Raw genomic sequence first — 19,263 nt, 5'->3', positions numbered from 1 at the left:
TAATGGCACAATGACAGAAACGTGATGTAGTTCTTTGATTCATTCCCATACCTGCTAAACAAGGGATTCCTGTTTGAGAACCTATTTCATAATGAGAAATTGGTCACAAACAAGGGTCAGCTACAAAGAATGAACATTGTGATAGATCTATGAGAATACGTACATTTTGATTAACTTGCGCTAGATTTGAACCTTGTTTAAAAGACCTCTGAATGAAAACTGGGAATTGTTGGAAATGAGATTCAGTCAATGAATCCATCTAAAAGCAAGTTATGCTAATTGTGGACTGCAAGTAACTATGTTATTCTGGTGAGCTCCTGTGAGAAGCAAAACAGCTTAATGTATCCCTATGAGAAATTAGAACACTGCAAGGACTTATGAAGAGAAAACCTGTGTTCCAATTCACAGCAACTCTGAGAAATGTTACACTGGGTGGTTGAGAGAATAGATTCACAAGACATTGTGAAGAGTGAGATTGAAAAAATACCATATGAGTGGCTGTATATCAATTTTAAGTTTTTTTTAAATTCAAAATAAGTCAATTCCACATAAACAAAATATGCGATATTAAAGGAACACAAATTTGACACAAGTTGCTAATGCTATTAGTTGAAACAGAAGGAGACCATCACAAAATCTAAAATAGAAATATCACGTAAATGTCTGTTGAGGAAAATATCACCACTACTGGTGACAGCATGGATTTATACGGGTGACACATTGGCTTAGTAATCAGCATCGCTGCCTTACACCTTCAGGGGCCAGGGTTCAATTCCAGCTTTGGGTAATTATCTGTGTGGAGTTTGCACATTCTCCCAATGTCTGTGTGAGTTTCCTCTGTGCGCTCTGGTTTCCTCATACAGATTAGGTACATTGCCAATGCTAAATTGCCCATAGCGCCAGGCATGTGCAGGCTAGGTGGATCCACCATGGGAAATGCAGGGCTAAGGTAATGGGGTTTGGTCTGGGTGGGATGCTCTTTGGAGGGTCGGTGTGGACTCGATGGGCCAAATGACCTGTACCCACACTGTAGACATTCTATGAATCACTAGAAAAGGACAGCAAACTTGACTTACATGAGGAAAGCCCAAGGGAGAAATATTATGACTGAAAAAATACTTTGTTTTCCAAGTCATTTCTTTGTTTTGTAAATGGATCCCATTTTGTAGTATTTGAACTGGAAAAACTAGGCAAGTGACTTTATGTCAGAGGTCTAACAGTGCTGTGAAGTTATGCAATTTATCTCGACCCACCACTGTTGTGCTTCTAATAATGTGCTTTCCTTGTACTCTTTCAAATTTCTGTTTTCAGTAGTATTATCACCACATCTGGGTAATAACGGAGAAAAATCTATTCCATACATGATTTGTTGCAGTGTTTCAATAACACAGGGCTGCCTCAAATGTTTTCTTGAATGTTCAGAGACATTTTTTATGGTGCCATTAGTCGGCTTTTAAGAGGCATGCCCATGATATGAGGATGTAAAGGCCACAGACTCCAAACTAACTGGAGCCATTTGAATACTAACATGATGCTACTATTTCTGACCAAATAACTTAGTATCAGTCTCGACTTTGGATTATCTGTGTCTGTAATATCTATGTTTATATCAAGAGTTGAAATAAATATCTATTGAAGCTTTCCATACTATTTTACCCATCTTTACTTCTTATGGTGCGGCACCTAACAAGTATTGCTTCATCAGTTACAAATATGCTGCTGGTAGAAAAAGTCTACACCAGAGAGACAGAACACATCTTACCAGCATTAAATTAACATCTGACCAGTTGGCAGGAGGGAACTGAATAAAAACTTGCAAATATTTGTCTATCTCTGCAATCAAGTAAAAGATTAACCTGGATGTCACATTCTGTAGTATCACTGATCCAGTACATTCTCTTCATCTTCTGGGCTGAAGCTACTATCAAAGGATCTGCAGCTCTATTGCACTACGGGCTTTTTAACGTGTAGCATCTGCCCTCAGCCAAATGTAATTTCAGCCATTCTTTCCAACTTTACAAAAAGAAAACTTTAAAAGCTGCTGACTGTGTCCAACTGTTGTTAGCATTAACTGCCTCATCCTCTTCCCTGACTGCTAATCTTTCTTGCCTGCTGAAGAAAACAGAATGCTAAAATTTCATCAATACTATGTCGCTAGTTCACATCGTGACTGAGAAAGAAATGCATCTTCTCAACAAGAGATGTTTCAAAATTCACAACTGGTGGTTTAAGATTATTGCACATCTACAGAGAAAATGTTTATGTGAGCAGGGAAGAATCTGTAATCAAGATTAAATCTTAAAAAAATGTGTATTCCTTAAACGTGACCTGATTTTAGAATGGAGACTTGATTGTTCAACTTATTTATTGCTAGCCTTTGCAGAAACCATGGCATAATTTTGGTTGCTGCATTAAGCCCAGCATAAAACATAACAAAGAGAAAGTTGTTTTGTTGCATCCATAAATGCACAAAATAAAAAGTTAACACCATTTTTGAATGCTACTCTTTAAGTAAGTAGATTGAAAAGCAGTGAATATAAGGTAGTTTTAGGGAGCTAGAATCTATGATTGGCTTATAAGTTACCATAGTAACAAATAATGCTAAAAAGTAAGATGATCAGAAGAACTGGAAGGTATGCAGACATCAAATACATCTGTACTTAATGATTTTGTGTGATCACTAGAAATGTCTTGGTGTCTATATGTGTCATATAATAAGGTGCTCCACTGTAATACTACATTCCAAAAGTCAGAAGAGAATAAGATTATCTAGCCTTTGAATTTACCAATATTTTGCTTGTGAATGCCCTCAGGCCAAGTTTTTGTTACTTCTAGACAACAGCGATGCTGTCCTTTGCTCATAAGCGTAACTACACAGGCAGTGCAGACCAAGTGTATTGAAATTATGCATTAAAAGAATTAATGGGCTGGTAAAACCAAGGCTTTCCTTACACAGAGTGGTTAAAATGGGAAGCTGTCTGTCATAAACATTTACAGAAGTGCAGCCAATAAATTTTTAGAAACAGATAGCGGATTAAAATTGCTTGAAAATGAAAAGTATTAAAGTGACTGAGGACCAAACAAGAGAGTGGATTGTATGGCATGGCTTATGTGGAGATAAAAACATTAGAACGCACCTAATGAATTCTTTTTCTGCACAATTATTATTGAATATATATTGAAAAACCATACATGTACCTTGACTTGTTGGTGTAGTTTTTATATAAATTATGTTGTCCATATTTAGAATAGAAACTTGCAATGCTATAATTCTATCCTCTGGGCGGTGGTAACACTACAGAAGCTCAGTTTTGCATATCCATCTTCTTAGCCCATCCTACTGAGATACCCATATGTTGGAAACAGTTATGATAGAACATAATGGCATAAAAATGGGATCTCAATAACATCAGTACAGCCTGATGTTATTACCCTCTATTTTGTCACTAACCAGCACCCACTTTCAGTGGAAATATGCAGATTACCCTTATTTACCAGTGCAATTGGAGATAAACTAGTTATTTATGAGCATACTTTCCATTTCAAACACTTCCAAAGATCGATTTTCACATTTGGGGTTGTCCTGTGATTGGAAAAATCTGGTTTATAGTTTATAAATTTGAGAATATGACATTTTATTTTGAGTAAGTAAAGTATTAACTGATGAAAATTGGGGGTCTCATGGCAGGATTGCAAAGCCACAGACTGTGTTGAATACATTGAGATTTTGGCGAAAAGTGAAGCAAAGACAAATCTTCATGGTCAGTTTTTGCTATACTCATTGAGAAGCAGAATGGCTGCAATAGTCACTAAATCTTGTCTTGAGAACCAATATTTATCTCTGCATGTTTTACATGAGTTAACAAAGATTAGATTAATAGCTTTAGCAGAGGTGATCAAAGGATTAACCACTTGTAAAACATAAGATGTTGTTTTGAAATTGCTTCGTCTGGAGAAGAAATACGTTGTTAAGTGGACTTTAAAATATAATTGCAATTGAACCAGAAGAAGACGATGTAGCTGTAGCGTTGATTGATGCAACCAACTTGGATTTTGTCACCATAAAAGCTGTCAGTATCATGGACCTTTCGATTCAGAAGCTGAAATCTGAACAAACTGGTTTCAACTGCATGCCTGCAACTTTGCATATTAATACCAATGAAACATTTCCTTTCGCAGATTAACTTTGAATGATAATTATTGTAAGAAGAAAGCTTTCTAAAAAAACTTTGCAAGAAGCGATATTTTATGTTTTAAATAGATTGATTTATGTGGGACGATTGTCTCATGCAGTACACATAACAATATAGTTGTTAAATTATAGAACATATTGCTGGTTGTAAGATTTTCAATGGGACAAATAAAAAATGCATCACATTTAACTGCATTTTTTTTCTGGGGGCTGAGGTGTTACAATATTCTGGATCATAATTTATGGGCTGAATCTCATCTATCATATTTTGACAATGTGTAATTTGTGTCAAGTTTCATGGAAGGTTTTTCTCCACAAGTCTTCTTGTTCTTTCATCCTAAACTTACCTCATTAACTACCAACCATGTCTCTATGGGGTCCTCTCATCTGAAGGTATTCAGAATCTCCTACTCAACATAGCCAGAAGCACTTGGCACTAGCTGGTTAACTAGGATCCTGGTGCCAGTGCCATCTTCTCCATCTGATCAAGCACTGTCAGTGTGGAGACTGCTCTGGTTTGTGACCAACATTTTCTCTGAGCTGCACAGCCACCATTAGGCTCCGCACATGGATATCAGCATCAGCACACTGATCACAGCATGGATTTCCAGTTCTGGCGTTCGTTGCTGCAGTTTGACCTCACAGGGCTGCACAGTCAGGAAGAAAATTAGAGGAAACACTGGTTGTGACATTTGTCCCTTACATGACAGATAAAGGGAACTTTGTGGGCAGGGAGCTGGAGGGCCTCTTGAATGGGATAGTGTGGAGGAGGCAATCCAGAGGAGGCCACAACTCCAGACTCTGTCAAGTTGTCTATACTTAGAGTCACATTGCGATAGAAACGAATATTTCAGGGTGAGAACATTCCTGAAGAAGAGTCCAGATCCGAAACGTCAGCTTTCCTGCTCCTCTGATGCTGTCTGGCCTGCTGTGTTCATTCAGCTCTGCACCTTATTATCTCAATATTTCAGAGTGATATCTTAATTGGAAGAATCCTTCATTTGATATTATCTGTATGTATTTTCTGATAGAAACAAATGGTTCATTCTGGGAACTGACAGAAATGCTTGCAACTTTCATCCAAGTGTAGACTGCAACTAAGAGACTGTGGAGTAGCAAAGACTGTAATGTCAATCCATCATGTACTTAAGCAGAAAAAAATCTAACTTTACGTATTGGACATCATGAGGGCAAAGATTAGCTGGAAGATTTACCTCATTTAAAAGTAAAGGAAGAAATCCACATTGGTCCTCATAGAGGCTTTTGATGAAAAGCAGTAAGCTTGAATTGTTATCTTGCAACAAGTTATCCAGAAGCTGTAGAAGCAGAATGCAAAATGGAGACAGTCCAAACATGTCCAATTCAGGACAGGGAGCTAACATATTCACAGTTGTGAGATCTTCATGGAAAACTGAAGGCTAATTTAGCCAGAAGCAAATTGAATTAACCCCATTTCATTTCTGTCTTGAGGAATAGCTGGAATCCTCAGGAGAATTAGAGTCAATTTCATAGGGTTATGTCATGACTTTTAAGGTTGGTCCAAGACATCACAAATGGACCTTCAAGTTTTCTTACCATAACAGAATTCTTAGAGGAAATAAAAAGTGAAAACAAGTTTATAGAATGTTTTATAATCTATTAAATTTTTTTGTTTAATATTTCTTTAAATTTTGTTGTTATTTGAAAGAAATGTGAAATCTCGCAGTGCAGTTCCGTCAGTTCATTGCTGGCTACCTCAATCTCTTCTTTAAACATTCAGTATTTTTGACAGGATTGGAACACTACAACTAGTCCTGTTCTTTAGACTTTGAGCAATATGACAGAAAAGAAAGCTCAGAATAGCAATATTTTAAAATTTATGATTAATTACTTAGAAGGAGCAAGTTTTCAAGATTCTATAAATTTGAGTAATTTAGAGTAATCATGAAATGAAGCAGAGACGATGCCTGCTACACATTTAAGTAAAAACAATTTGCCCACGAATGAAGAAACAGCAGGTGATCTTGAAGAATTGGTATCAATTATTCGAGGTGTGTTTAACTGTCCACCTCCTTGACAGAGGGTGCACATCCTCCATGTGACCTTAATGTCCCAAAAGAAATTCCAGCTGAAAGAATGGTAGATGCAGGTCATCAGGCTAAAAGCTGCAATTATCATTTTGCAAAAACATGGATGTAATCTGAGCGTAAATTGGCCTTGAAATTGCACTGTTTTATTTCTGGAACAAAGTTATGATTCAAGTTTCTGACTTAACTCATTTGCATAATCAGATACGTAAAAGTATTTCTTGAAGCAGAACAATTACCTAGCAAATTGTAAAGAGATTGTTTATTAATTTTACTTGAAGGATATTCATTGAAGTACCTCATGAAAATGTGTTTACCACCAAAAATAAGAATTTTTAAGAAGCATCTTTTTCCGAAGATAAGTAACATATTGCCTGCTGAGTGTTAATGCCATGTCACGTTGGGATTTGAACACTTTCTGTGACTTATTGAGGTCATCCTCTGTTTTTGTCAACCATAGATGAATATACCATTCTTAAGACAAATGAAGTCTCCAAATCCTTCCAACATATTTCACATTATCCTCTGGATGATCTTTGGTGTTGTAACGATACCAAGAATAGGTGGTCAATGAAATAATATCTAAACGACGAAAAGAAGGTTGTTGGAAGATTTGACTCTTTACCTCATGTCAACTGCCAGAATTCACTGTTTGTGTCAGTTTTTCTGAAGATGGTACTTTTTTTGTTTTTTGCTAAGTTTTCTTGTACTGACACCATTGGGTATACTTCACACTTGAGACCATCCTGCAATTCAATAAGGCCCAACGTAAACTCTGATAAGCTATTTTGTTTGGGAACAGCTATCATAGCAGATGCCTGGATCTCGTTACTGACAAAACAACCCCTTGTTGAAACATTTGCTGCATTTTATTTCTCATTTTCCTCACGGGTATAAGACTTAACTGGGTGTAAATAGACAAATGAGTTTTGCACCATGTGTGACATAGTACACAGCTTCCAGTTTGACCAACATTTTGAAAAAAATTGAAAATTTAATTATGAATTCATCATTTTGGCCCTTTTGATCAATTTTGTAAATTTAGTTTAGATCCTACATGCACTCCTACTTAATAAAGAGCAATCAGTTTCTATGTGTTCCAGCAATCTGTGTATAGTTCCTTTAATTTCTCTCTTCGTACTTCAGCTTTGCAATGTTGCCCTTTGATCTGCAGTTTGTTTCTTCATGGACCTTAGAGCCTAATTGATGAAAGTAGCAATGTTATGTGATATGACCATTCCATACAGTACTGATACTGCTGCTCCTGTGTCTGAGTTAAAACTGTTAGCTATTCCATTGACCTCTATATTAGCATGCAATTATTTGGTTTTAGTTCCTTAATTTCTCTAAGAAAGGTGTTAACTTTCTGGTTCCAGAATTTCTTAGAAAATGTTTTTCTTTAGAGGGTTGCACTCTTATTTGAGGATGAAAAATTCTTGGCACATCATATTGAACTCATGTGTCTGACTTTACAACAAGCAAGGCAGTCTGGTGTTCTGGTGAGACAATTTCTTATTCATCCAAGGGATATGGGCTTCGTTGGCTGGGTCACTGTTTTAGCCCTTCCCTAACTGCTGTTGAGAGGTGGTAGTGAATTGCCTTCTTGAACTACTGCAGCCCAGCATCTCAGTGCTTGGGCTTCTGCATGTAAATAACCTGGATAATGGAACCAAATTCAACATTTCCAAGTTTGCAGATCGTATAAAACTGATTGGGGCTGTGAGGAGGTTGTAAGGAAGCTTCAAGATGATTTAAATATTTTGAATGAATGCAAAAACACAAGGCAGATGCAGTAAAACATGGCTAAGTATGAAGTTACTCACCTCATTATGAAAAACAGAAAGGCAGAATATTGTTCGAAAACCAATACACTTGAAAATGTCAACGTACAAAGGAATCTGGTGTCCTTGTACACTAATCAATAAACGTAGGCAGCTGGCACAGCAAGCAATTAGAAATGCAAATGCAAGGCCATCATTGTAGGAAGATTTGGAGTTCAAAAATAGGGATGTCTTACTGCAGTTATTCAGGACCTTGGTGAGACCGCAGCTGGAATATTGCATGCAGTTTTAGCTTCCCTACCTAAGAAAGACTATATTTGCAATAGAACAAGTGCAGCAGAGGTTCACTAGGGTGATACTAGGGATGGCAGGAGTGTCCTGTGAGGAGAGATTACTTCAACTCGGCCAGAGTTCACTAAAGTTTAGAAGGAAGAGAGAAGATCTGATGTAAATATATACCATTCTAATAGGACTGGAAAGACTAGGTACTAGAAGAATGTATACCCTGGTTTGGGAGTTTAGAATCAGTGTATGGAGTAGGCCATTTAGGATTGAGATGAGAAAACATTCCTTCACTCAAAGGGCAGTGAGCCTGCAGAATTCGGTGCCAGAGAATACTATGAAGGCCAGGTCACTGAATATATTCAAGAAAGAGAGAGTTTTTTTTCGATACTAAAGCCATCAAGGATTATGTGGAGAAAGTTGGAATATAGAATTGACATGATGAATCAGGCATAATCACATTGAATGATAGAGCAAGCTTAAAGGGATGAATGACCTGCTCTTAGTTGTTATGTTTCTGTTTGATGCAGGTACCCCCAAAATGCTAGTGGGAGGACCCCAACAACACTGAAGGAATGACAAGTCAGGATGGTGAGTGGTTTGGACAGGAAGCTGGCAAATAATGCCGTTCCTATGTACCTGCCATACAGTTCCTTCTTGATGGTGGTGAACTTGGGTTTGCAAGGTGCTATATTAGGTGGCTTGATGAAGTTCTGCTACGTATCTTGTAGACGTTATGCATTGTGGTTACTGTGTATCAGTGATGGAGGGAGCGGCTGTTTGTGGATGTGATGCCAATCAGGCAGGGTGCTTTATCCCGCATTAAGTTTCTTGAATGTTGTTGGAGCTGTACCCATGCAGGCAAGTGGAGAGTATTCCATTTCACTCTTGATTTGTGCCTTATAGTTGGTGGACAGGCTTTGGGGAGTTCAGAGATGAGTTACCAGCTGCAGGATCCCCAGCGTCTGACCTGCACTTGTCGCCACTGTATTTATATGGCTCGTCCTGTTCAGTTTCTGGTCAATGCTAACAACTCCCTCCCTGGATTTTAGTAGTGAGAATTCATGGCTGGTAATGCCATTGAACGGCAGGGCACGATAGTTAGGTTCATTCTTGCTGGAGATGGTATTAGCCTGGCACTTTTGTGGCACAAATGCTATTTGCCACTTACCGGCTCAAGCCTGGATAATGGTCAGGTCTTGCTGCATTTGGACATAGACCACTGCAGTATCTGATGAGTACTGAATGGTTCTTGACACTTCTTTTCCCCATTGTCAGTCTTTTTTCTTTTCCTTCTGTCTTCTTAAGTCCTTGAGCCTAAAGGTGAAGCCAATGCAGAATCCTGTCCTCAGTGCGGACACCTGGCTTCAAGAGCTTCAAGGTGAAACCAGCATGGATTTCAGCCTCAGTGCATATTCCTGGGCTCAGCATAAACTCCTGGGCTCAGCACAAACTCCTGGGCTCAGCACGAAATCCCAGCCTCAGTGTGGACTCTCTGACTCAATGCAGACTCCCAGCCTCAGTGCGGACTCCCAGTCTCAGCACAGACTCCCAGCCTCAGCACAAAATCCCAGCCTTAGCACAGACTCCTAGTCTCAGCGGGGACTCCCAGGCTCAGCGCGGACTCCCAGCCTCAACACGGACTCGTAACTTCAGCACAGACTCCCAGCCTCTGTGTGGACTCCCAGCCTCTGTGTGGACTCCCAGCCTCTGTGCGGACTCCCAGCCTCTGCGTGGACTCCCAGCCTCTGTGCGGACTCCCAGCCTCTGTGCGAACTCCCAGCCTCTGCACAAAATCTCAGCCTTAGCACAGACTCCTAGTCTCAGCGGGGACTCCCAGTCTCAGCACGGACTCCCAGTCTCAGCACGGACTCCCAGCCTCAGCACAAAATCCCAGCCTTAGCACAGACTCCTAGTCTCAGCGGGGACTCCCAGCCTCAACACAGACTCCCAGCCTCAGCACAGCCTCCCAGCCTCTGTGCGGACTCCCAGCCTCTGTGCGGACTCCCAGCCTCTGTGTGGACTCCCAGTCTCAGCACAGACTCCCAGTCTCAGCACGGACTCCCAGTCTCAGCACGGACTCCCAGTCTCAGCACAGCCTCCCAGCCTCAGCACAAAATCCTAGCCTTAGCACAGACTCCTAGTCTCAGCGGGGACTCCCAGCCTCAACACAGACTCCCAGCCTCAGCACAGCCTCCCAGCCTCAGCGCGGACTCCCAGCCTCAGCGTGGACTCCCAGCCTCAGCGTGGACTCCCAGCCTCTGTGTGGACTCCCAGCCTCTGTGCGGACTCCCAGCCTCTGCGTGGACTCCCAGCCTCTGCGCGGACTCCCAGCCTCTGTGCGGACTCCCAGCCTCTGTGCAGACTCCCAGCCTCTGTGCGGACTCCCAGCCTCTGTGCGGACTCCCAGCCTCTGCGTGGACTCCCAGCCTCTGTGTGGACTCCCAGCCTCTGTGCGGACTCCCAGCCTCTGCGTGGACTCCCAGCCTCTGTGCGGACTCCCAGCCTCTGTGCGAACTCCCAGCCTCTGCACAAAATCTCAGCCTTAGCACAGACTCCTAGTCTCAGCGGGGACTCCCAGCCTCAACACAGACTCCCAGCCTCAGCACAGCCTCCCAGCCTCTGTGCGGACTCCCAGCCTCTGTGCGGACTCCCAGCCTCTGTGTGGACTCCCAGTCTCAGCACAGACTCCCAGTCTCAGCACGGACTCCCAGTCTCAGCACGGACTCCCAGTCTCAGCACAGCCTCCCAGCCTCAGCACAAAATCCTAGCCTTAGCACAGACTCCTAGTCTCAGCGGGGACTCCCAGCCTCAACACAGACTCCCAGCCTCAGCACAGCCTCCCAGCCTCAGCGCGGACTCCCAGCCTCAGCGTGGACTCCCAGCCTCAGCGTGGACTCCCAGCCTCTGTGTGGACTCCCAGCCTCTGTGCGGACTCCCAGCCTCTGCGTGGACTCCCAGCCTCTGCGCGGACTCCCAGCCTCTGTGCGGACTCCCAGCCTCTGTGCAGACTCCCAGCCTCTGCGCGAACTCCCAGCCTCAGCGCAGACTCCCAGCCTCAGCACAGACTCCCAGCCTCAGCGCAGACTCCCAGCTGAGAGATGAATCCAGAGCAGACTCCCGAAATTCCCAGCCTCGAGACCCTTGAGGTGAAGCCCAGCAGTCTGGAGGCAAGGTCCGTTGCGGACCGATATTGCAAAATATTTATTTATTTATTTTTCTAATTTATTTCTATGATTTTTACTTCTGTGCTTCAGATTGACAAAGGTCTGAAATGTTAGGCTTTTTTTATTTCTTTATTTCTCTAATTTTTTTTCTGAAACATTTGTACTTAAGAATCTGTGCCTAGGTACTTTTGTACCTAGGGCAGCACTGTAAGTGGCGACTTGTAAACTTTTCACTGTACTCATGTGACAATAAAGCTAATTTTAATTGTAATTCTAATTCTAACATTGTACAATCATCAGCAAACATCCTAGTTCTGTCATTATCATGGTGAGAAAGTAATTGATTAAGCAGCTGAAGATGGTCAGGCATAGGTCACTATCATAAAGAACTCTGTAGAGATCTCCTGGAGCTAAGATGACTTACCTTCAAGGGTAAAACATGACCATCTTGGGCCATCAAAGGGTTTCGGATGGTGCATACTGATTAAGGACCGTATCGCAGTTGCATAAAGAGAGGACATCCTCATCAGGATCATCCATCAAGGCCACATGGCTTGCTTCAATGGATAAATGAAGTGTTTCTTTTGCACTGATAATTTAGAAGCCGCTGATTGTTTCTTTGGAGAATGCTACACTTGAGTAAAATATTGTGGATTGGATTTCCATTGTCAATTCCATGCTTCATTGAAACTGTTCCCATTGTAATCAACAGATTTTGTTTAACTTTACTGTTGCACATTAATTGCTAATGATAACACAACAGTTGAAATTTAAACTATAAGTCTCTCCAATCCCACTAACATGTGCCATGCAACTAGTGTCATGGCCAGGAGTACTAGTTGAATGGTCACTGTGTAAAAATTTGGCTTTTCTTAAATTCATTAAAATATGTTAATTTGAAGCCCCTGAATACTATTTTTAGATCTGGAATGACTGTGCCTGTCCTTATGTGCATTTACATGTTATGTGCTGTTGTTTATGCGTTAAAAAAATACAAAAGAGTTGATGAAAATGTGTTGTTCATCTTCCAATCATTGTTTCTTGAAAGTCTGTATTAACAATTAGCATTTTAACTATCATGTTTTATTTTTACAGAATTATAAAAAGAAGGGGACATTTCCTGGAAGTAATCTAATCTGAAGGTAAGAAAATCATTTATTTTTCAACTGGGTATAATCTAGAAAGTAGACTATTTACAGGGACTAAACTATAACTGAGAAAATATCAAATAAAGCTCTGTAATGTCCATCTGTGGCCAACTGAGGAATGCTACCCAGATTGGAGAACTTGGTGTAGCTTACCAAGTTTTAAAAATATTTTATCTTGGCTTTACCACCTCCTATAAGACACATGACAACTTGCAAGCTTGTGCTTAGTTAAGAAATTGCAACTTCCGTCAAATTCTCTTTAGAATCTGTCCCAAGGTTTGAGTTATTGAACATTTTTAGCTCTTCATACCTTTATTAGTGACCCTCTGTATAATCCTGTAGAAATAATATAAAGTGGCAAAATATGAAATATTAAGAACACCATTGCAAAAAGGTATCAATGTAGGTATAAATTCATTGACCTTCAGAAACCACATTCTTTGATTATTTATTTTACAAAATCAGTTCAAGCAGACCTTGGAAAGTATGATGAGTCAGTTTAAGCTGCTGTATGCACAGTTTGGAAACTGTGATGATTCAAATGATCTAGGAAATTTGCCACACTGATAATATTTTTGTGTAAGATGGAGACACGCTTGAGCATTTGTAAAATTCAGGATTTTGCCTTGCCCAAAAACTGCCATTTTCAGAAATAATGTCAAAATGCTCATCAAGTTTATAGGATTCTAACAGGACAAGAACAGGGTACATGCAGGAAGGACGTTCCCAATGGCAGGGAGTCTAGAACCAGGGGTCATAGTCTAAGGATAGAGGGTAATCAATTTAGGACTGAGATGCAAAGAAATGTCTTTACCCAGAAACTGGTGAGACTGTGGAATCCGCTAACACAAAAGCAGTTGTAGCCAAAATATTGAATGATTTCAAAAGGAGTTGGATATAGTACTTAGGACTAAAGGGATCAAAGAAAAAGGTGGAAAAGTAGAAACAGACGACTGAGCTGGATGATCAGACATGATTGTAATGAATGGAGAAGCCAGATCAAAGGGCTGAATGATCTACTCTTGTTCCTATCTTCTATGTTTCTATGTTATGTCTCTCTTATAATTGGCTCGCCAATAATAGTGACCAATATTTAATAAATATTGCAAGGCAAAATCTTCAGTCTCTATAAATTTCCAATGCTTCACACTTTGTTTTCATTTCCATCTGAAGCATTGTCAGTAAAACATTGTGAATAGCTAGTCCCAGCTCAATGAATGAAGATATCTTCTGTACTTTCCAAACTGATTTCATTGTATCTGGATTGTTAAGATTGAAAAAGATAATTTAACACAGTGAGAGGAAAAGACAGATGCATTTCATAAGATACAACACAGAACAGTTTCTGAACAATTTCTTAGTCCTGCAAATACCTTTAATTAGTGGAAATATCCTGTGTGATTAATTCACGCTTGGGAATGTGGTCCAAGTTGTGGGCAATGTAATAAAATGTGAGGCTGGATGAACACAGCAGGCCAAGCAGCATCTCAGGAGCACAAAAGCTGACGTTTCGGGCCTAGACCCTTCATCAGAGAGGGGGATGGGGTGAGGGTTCTGGAATAAATAGGGAGAGAGGGGGAGGCGGACCGAAGATGGAGAGAAAAGAAGATAGGTGGAGAGGAGAGTATAGGTGGAGAGGTAGGGAGGGGATAGGTCAGTCTAGGGAAGACGGACAGGTCAAGGAGGTGGGATGAGGTTAATAGGTAGGAGATGGAGGTGCGGCTTGGGGTGGGAGGAAGGGATGCGTGAAAGGAAGAACAGGTTAGGGAGGCAGAGACAGGTTGGACTGGTTTTGGGATGCAGTGGATGGAGGGGAAGAGCTGGGCTGGTTGTGTGGTGCAGTGGGGGGAGGGGACGAACTGGGCTGGTTTTGGGATGCGGTGGGGGAAGGGGAGATTTAGAAGCTGGTGAAGTCCACATTGATACCATTGGGCTGCAGGGTTCCCAAGCGGAATATGAGTTGCTGTTCCTGCAACCTTCAGGTGGCATCATTGTGGCACTGCAGGAGGCCCATGATGGACATGTCATCTAAAGAATGGGAGGGGGAGTGGAAATGGTTTGCGACTGGGAGGTGCAGTTGTTTATTGTGAGCCGAGTGGAGGTGTTCTGCAAAGCGGTTCCCAAGCCTCCGCCAGCAGTTGTGGGCAATTCCCACTTTTGGAGTGATTCTTTTTCCCAAAAGTAAGCTGGTGCAATGGGCCACTAAATGCAACTTCAGCTTAAAATTCTGAAATCTTCTGTGACCGTTATAAGGTGAATTGTGACAGAAAGAAAAAAAATGCACAATCAAGCAGAAATTGCAGGTCAGTGTGGTTGATAATTGGAGCACACTGTCGTTAGCATATACATGAAGGTAGTTCCACACCTGACTGCAACACACAAATTATTTCCCCATCAGAATTCAACCTCTTTTTCTCAGAAAGATGCATTTATTTGATGCAATCCAGACAGATTCCTTGCACAGATTGCTTCATGGTTTCTACTAATGCATCAGTGGAGCATAAATATTCATTTTAGAGCAAAACGTTAGCACGTCTTCGTAAGCGAGAAATGAAATGTGTTACCTTAAGTCTGTTGGCATTGGAGCCTGATCCAAATGTAATTTACAGCATTGGTCTTGTACACTTTTCAGGGATAGAAATATGCAGTGTTTATTTAAGTTAATTGGATTCAACGCTTGATTGCAGATTTTCATTTCACAGTTACTCAAGGACAGATCCTTGGGTTAATAGGTGTCCCACAGGTTTTCAGGGTGCCCTTTCCACCCTTAGGTAGTAAGAGTCAGAGTTGTGATTTAATTATTCTTGAGGGTTTGCCCCCTTTACCTTGTTCTGTGTGAACTTCCTCTCTTTCTCTGATATTTTTCTCTCTCCGTCTATAATTGTTTGGCTGTTTTCCTGTTAGGATTCAGTTTTTTAAGCTTGCTCCACCATTCAAAGCCATCAGAACTGAGCTTTTCCATGAATTCATGTACACACCTTTGTTCATATCCCTTAATTTCAATGGTTCACAAAAATCTGTCTAGTTCTCCTTGTTCCCTTCCTCCTCCCCAGAGTTTCATCCTCCAACAACCGACACCATGCACACATTGTATAAGATGTCTCAGCTTCATTGTTTTTGAAATCCCCTGAGAGTTGGCCATTGTACTATGTGTTCCTTGGATCCCTCAATGGCTGATGCACTGTACACGACTGCTTCCACAGCCCCAGGATAACAGAGTAATGTGTATTTAGCAACTATTAAGATGACACACAAAAGAGGTCAGATATTTCCGAGGCACAGCAAATAACTTTCACTTGAATTTTTAGGTTTTGAAGTTATAGCAAGGCAAGTTGTTGAAAGCGCAGACTAATCATTATGCACTGAGAAAAACAATACTTCCGGAACAATAGCAAATTATACTTACATAGCAGCCATAATGTAATAAAACATCCCAAGCTGCTTTGCAGGAACAATATAAATGAACATAACAATAAACCACAGAAGAAATTAAATCAGATAACCAACAGCTTAGTCAGAGGGGGAGGTTTTAGGGGCCTTATTCACAGGAGAATCCATATAATCTCTTAGTGGTTTGGAAGGTTAAAGAATAAGGTGAGGAAAGACAAAAGTAATAATACAGGTAATAATAACAAAAGCGTAATTGGATACAAAACATATAAACAGAAGAATGCACCATCAACTAAAACCAGAATGGGGAAAATGTTAAAAATAAACCAGTAAACACTTTGTAATAATCTGTAAGTGGAAAGTACTTACGTGAATATAGATGAAACGATAGGACCAACGACAATAAATGAGTGCAATAGGAGAGTCATTGCAACATTGTTGCAAGGTGACCAAGTCCTGGACCTGAATAATCAGGGCTTTTTAAAACCTTTTGAAAGGACAGGAAGTAAGGGAGATGGCAAAGCCATGTAAATTAATGATGAATCAATAAGTAGTAAAAAAGTATCATTGTTCAGAAAGTCAAGATGTAGAATCATACTAGATACAGAGAAAAAATAGCAAAGAAGTCACTCTAGAAGGCCCTAATAGATCCCTGATAATAGCTTTACAGTCATACTGACTGTATATGAAAGATGATTGTGGCTTGTAAAAAAGCTAATCCAATAATTGTGGGAGATTTCAATCTTCATATACATTAGAGAAATAAATTGGCAATGGAGGATGAATTTGTGGAGTCTATTGATGACAGTTGAGTAGAACAATCTATTCAAGAACCAACTAGAGAGCAAGCAACTTTATACCGGGTAATTTGCAATGAGGCAGATTTATTAATGACTTGATAGCAGAAGATTCCTTAGATAATAATAACTATAATAGGATTGAGTTCCACTTTCATTTTAAGGTTGGGAAGTGAGCATCTGGAACTAGTGCCTTAAACTTAAACAAAGTCAATTATGAGGCGTGAAAAACAGAGTTAGCTAAAATAGACTGAGAAACTTGATTCAAAGACAATAAGGAGAGAGAAAAACTGGCAAGAATTTAAGGAAATAATTCATAGCTGTCTAAAAAGAGAAAGAAAAAAGAGTCCACTGTCCATAGCTAACCAAGAAACATAGAAGTGGTACCAAATTTGAAAAAAAAAATGAAAACAAAAGCAAATCACAATAGCTAGCAAAAAGATTGGGAAAATTTAAGAAATCCACAAAGAATGCCTACCAGACAAAATGGAAACATATGGGGAGTTTTACAAGAAATTTAAAGTCAGACAGTACAAGCTTTTAGAAGTCCACAATTAGGAAAAGTATAGCTTAATATAAATTTGGTACCTTTGAGAATTAGACTGGGTATTTAATAATAGGAAGCCAGGAGATGGTAAAGGCTTATGTAAGTGTTTTGTATCTACATTCACAGCACAAGATTCAAAAATAGTAGATATACAAGGTGTAAAGGAAGGGAGGAACTTAAAATAATCGTTATTGTTAGAGAATAGAAACTAAAAGAACTGTGGAAGCTGGAAATGAGAAACAAAAACAGAAATTTCTGGAAAACCTCAGCAGGTCTGGCAGTATCTGAGGACAGAAATCAGGAGTTAACATTTTGGGTCCAGTGACCCATCCTCAGAGTTGATAATCAGAGGTGATAATTATCAGAGAAGTAATACTGAGAAAACTAATGATACTAATGGCTGACGAGTACCCTATAGCTGATTGTCAAAGAAGTGGCTGCAGAGATAATGGACAAATCGGTTGTAATCTTTCAAAAATTCTTAGACTCTGGAAAAGTCTGAACATGAGGTTTTGACTTGCTCGCTGAGCTGGCTTGTTTTCATTCAGACGTTTCATCACCATGCTCAGGTGACATCATCAATGGAGCTTCCAATGAAGTGATGATTTTCTACTCCACTTGGAATTTCTACTGTCTGGCCTGTTAAAGACAACAACAGGAGGACACAGTACACCCTAACACACTGACCACAGCGCCCTACATCAAGAACATATTGCAACTGACACCAAGACTCCTAAGACCACGAGGAATCATGGTAGCCCAGATGCCCACAGCCACTCTACGACAAACACCAACAAGGATTAAGGACCCCATTCGCACAAAGTGCAGAGCCAAAGTGGTTTACAAAATATCATGCAACAACTGCCACAAACATTACATTGGACAGACAGGAAGGAAAATAGCCATTAGAATACACGAGCATTAACTAGCAGCAAAACGGCACGGGGATGAACCTTCCACAAGGTAGATGCATCCACACAATGAAGGCCATCAGTTTAACTGAGGACAAGGCAACCATAGTAGCCCAAGCCAAACATAGACATGCATGGGAATTCCTAGAGACATGGCATTCCATCCATAATGCAATCAATAAATATATAGAATTGGACCCCATATACAAACCCATACAGATTAAAACCAGAAATGACACTACTCACCATAACGGACTAGACAATACAAATTCCAAACAGAATAAAATAACATCACTTCATTGGAGGCTCCATTGATGGTGTCACCTAGCAAGGTGATGAAATATCTGAACAAAAACCAGCCAGCTCGGTGAACAACCTCACTGATAACCCGAGCTACAGGTCTTTGCTTAAACTTTAAACAGTCTGAAGATATTGGAGGACAATTAATATTAAGACGTTTAATAATCTCCATTTTAGAAAGGAGGGAGACTGAAAGCCTTAAATTGGCGGGTAGAAAGCTTTACATCTGTCATTGGGAAAATGCTAAAAATAGATTTTTAAGCAGGCTAAGCAGGAGATTTAGAAAAATCATAACACAATCAGGCAGAGCCAACATTATTAAGTAAAGGGAAAACTGCGTTTAGCAAATTTGTTAGAGTCCTTTGTAGAAGTAACAAGTATAGTAGCCAAAGAACATTCAGTAGATGTAATGTATTTGGATTTTTCAAAGTCATTTGATAAGGGTGTAACAAACGGTTACTATATAAGCTAAGAACTCATAATAACATGGATAGAAGACTGCTTAACTAACAAAAGCAGAGTTCGGATAAATGGACTTCCCTGGACTGACCTATCCACTCCCTACCTCCCCACTTATACTCTCCTCTCCACCTATCTTCTTTTCTCTCCATCTTCGGTCCACCTCCCCCTCTCTCCCTATTTATTCCAGTTCCCTCTCCCCATCCCCCTCTCTGATGAAGGG

At 40.4% G+C, this 19,263-nt stretch overlaps 1 protein-coding gene across 1 annotated transcript in view; it reads left to right on the top strand.

Moving 5' to 3' along the window:
- tnrc6c1 (trinucleotide repeat containing adaptor 6C1) overlaps positions 1 to 19,263 on the top strand; it is a 637,257-nt gene that overhangs the window by 70,236 nt on the left and 547,758 nt on the right. Inside the window, exon 3 of the mRNA XM_059653753.1 lies at positions 12,584 to 12,630. The gene's annotated coding sequence lies outside the window, so the exon portion shown is untranslated. The remainder of the gene's footprint in view (positions 1 to 12,583; positions 12,631 to 19,263) is intronic.

The sequence above is a fragment of the Stegostoma tigrinum genome, chromosome 22, assembly GCF_030684315.1.
Source record: "Stegostoma tigrinum isolate sSteTig4 chromosome 22, sSteTig4.hap1, whole genome shotgun sequence".
NCBI lineage: Eukaryota > Metazoa > Chordata > Chondrichthyes > Orectolobiformes > Stegostomatidae > Stegostoma > Stegostoma tigrinum.
Note: the sequence above shows the minus strand (reverse complement) of the source record. Positions and strands in the feature narration are given on the sequence as shown.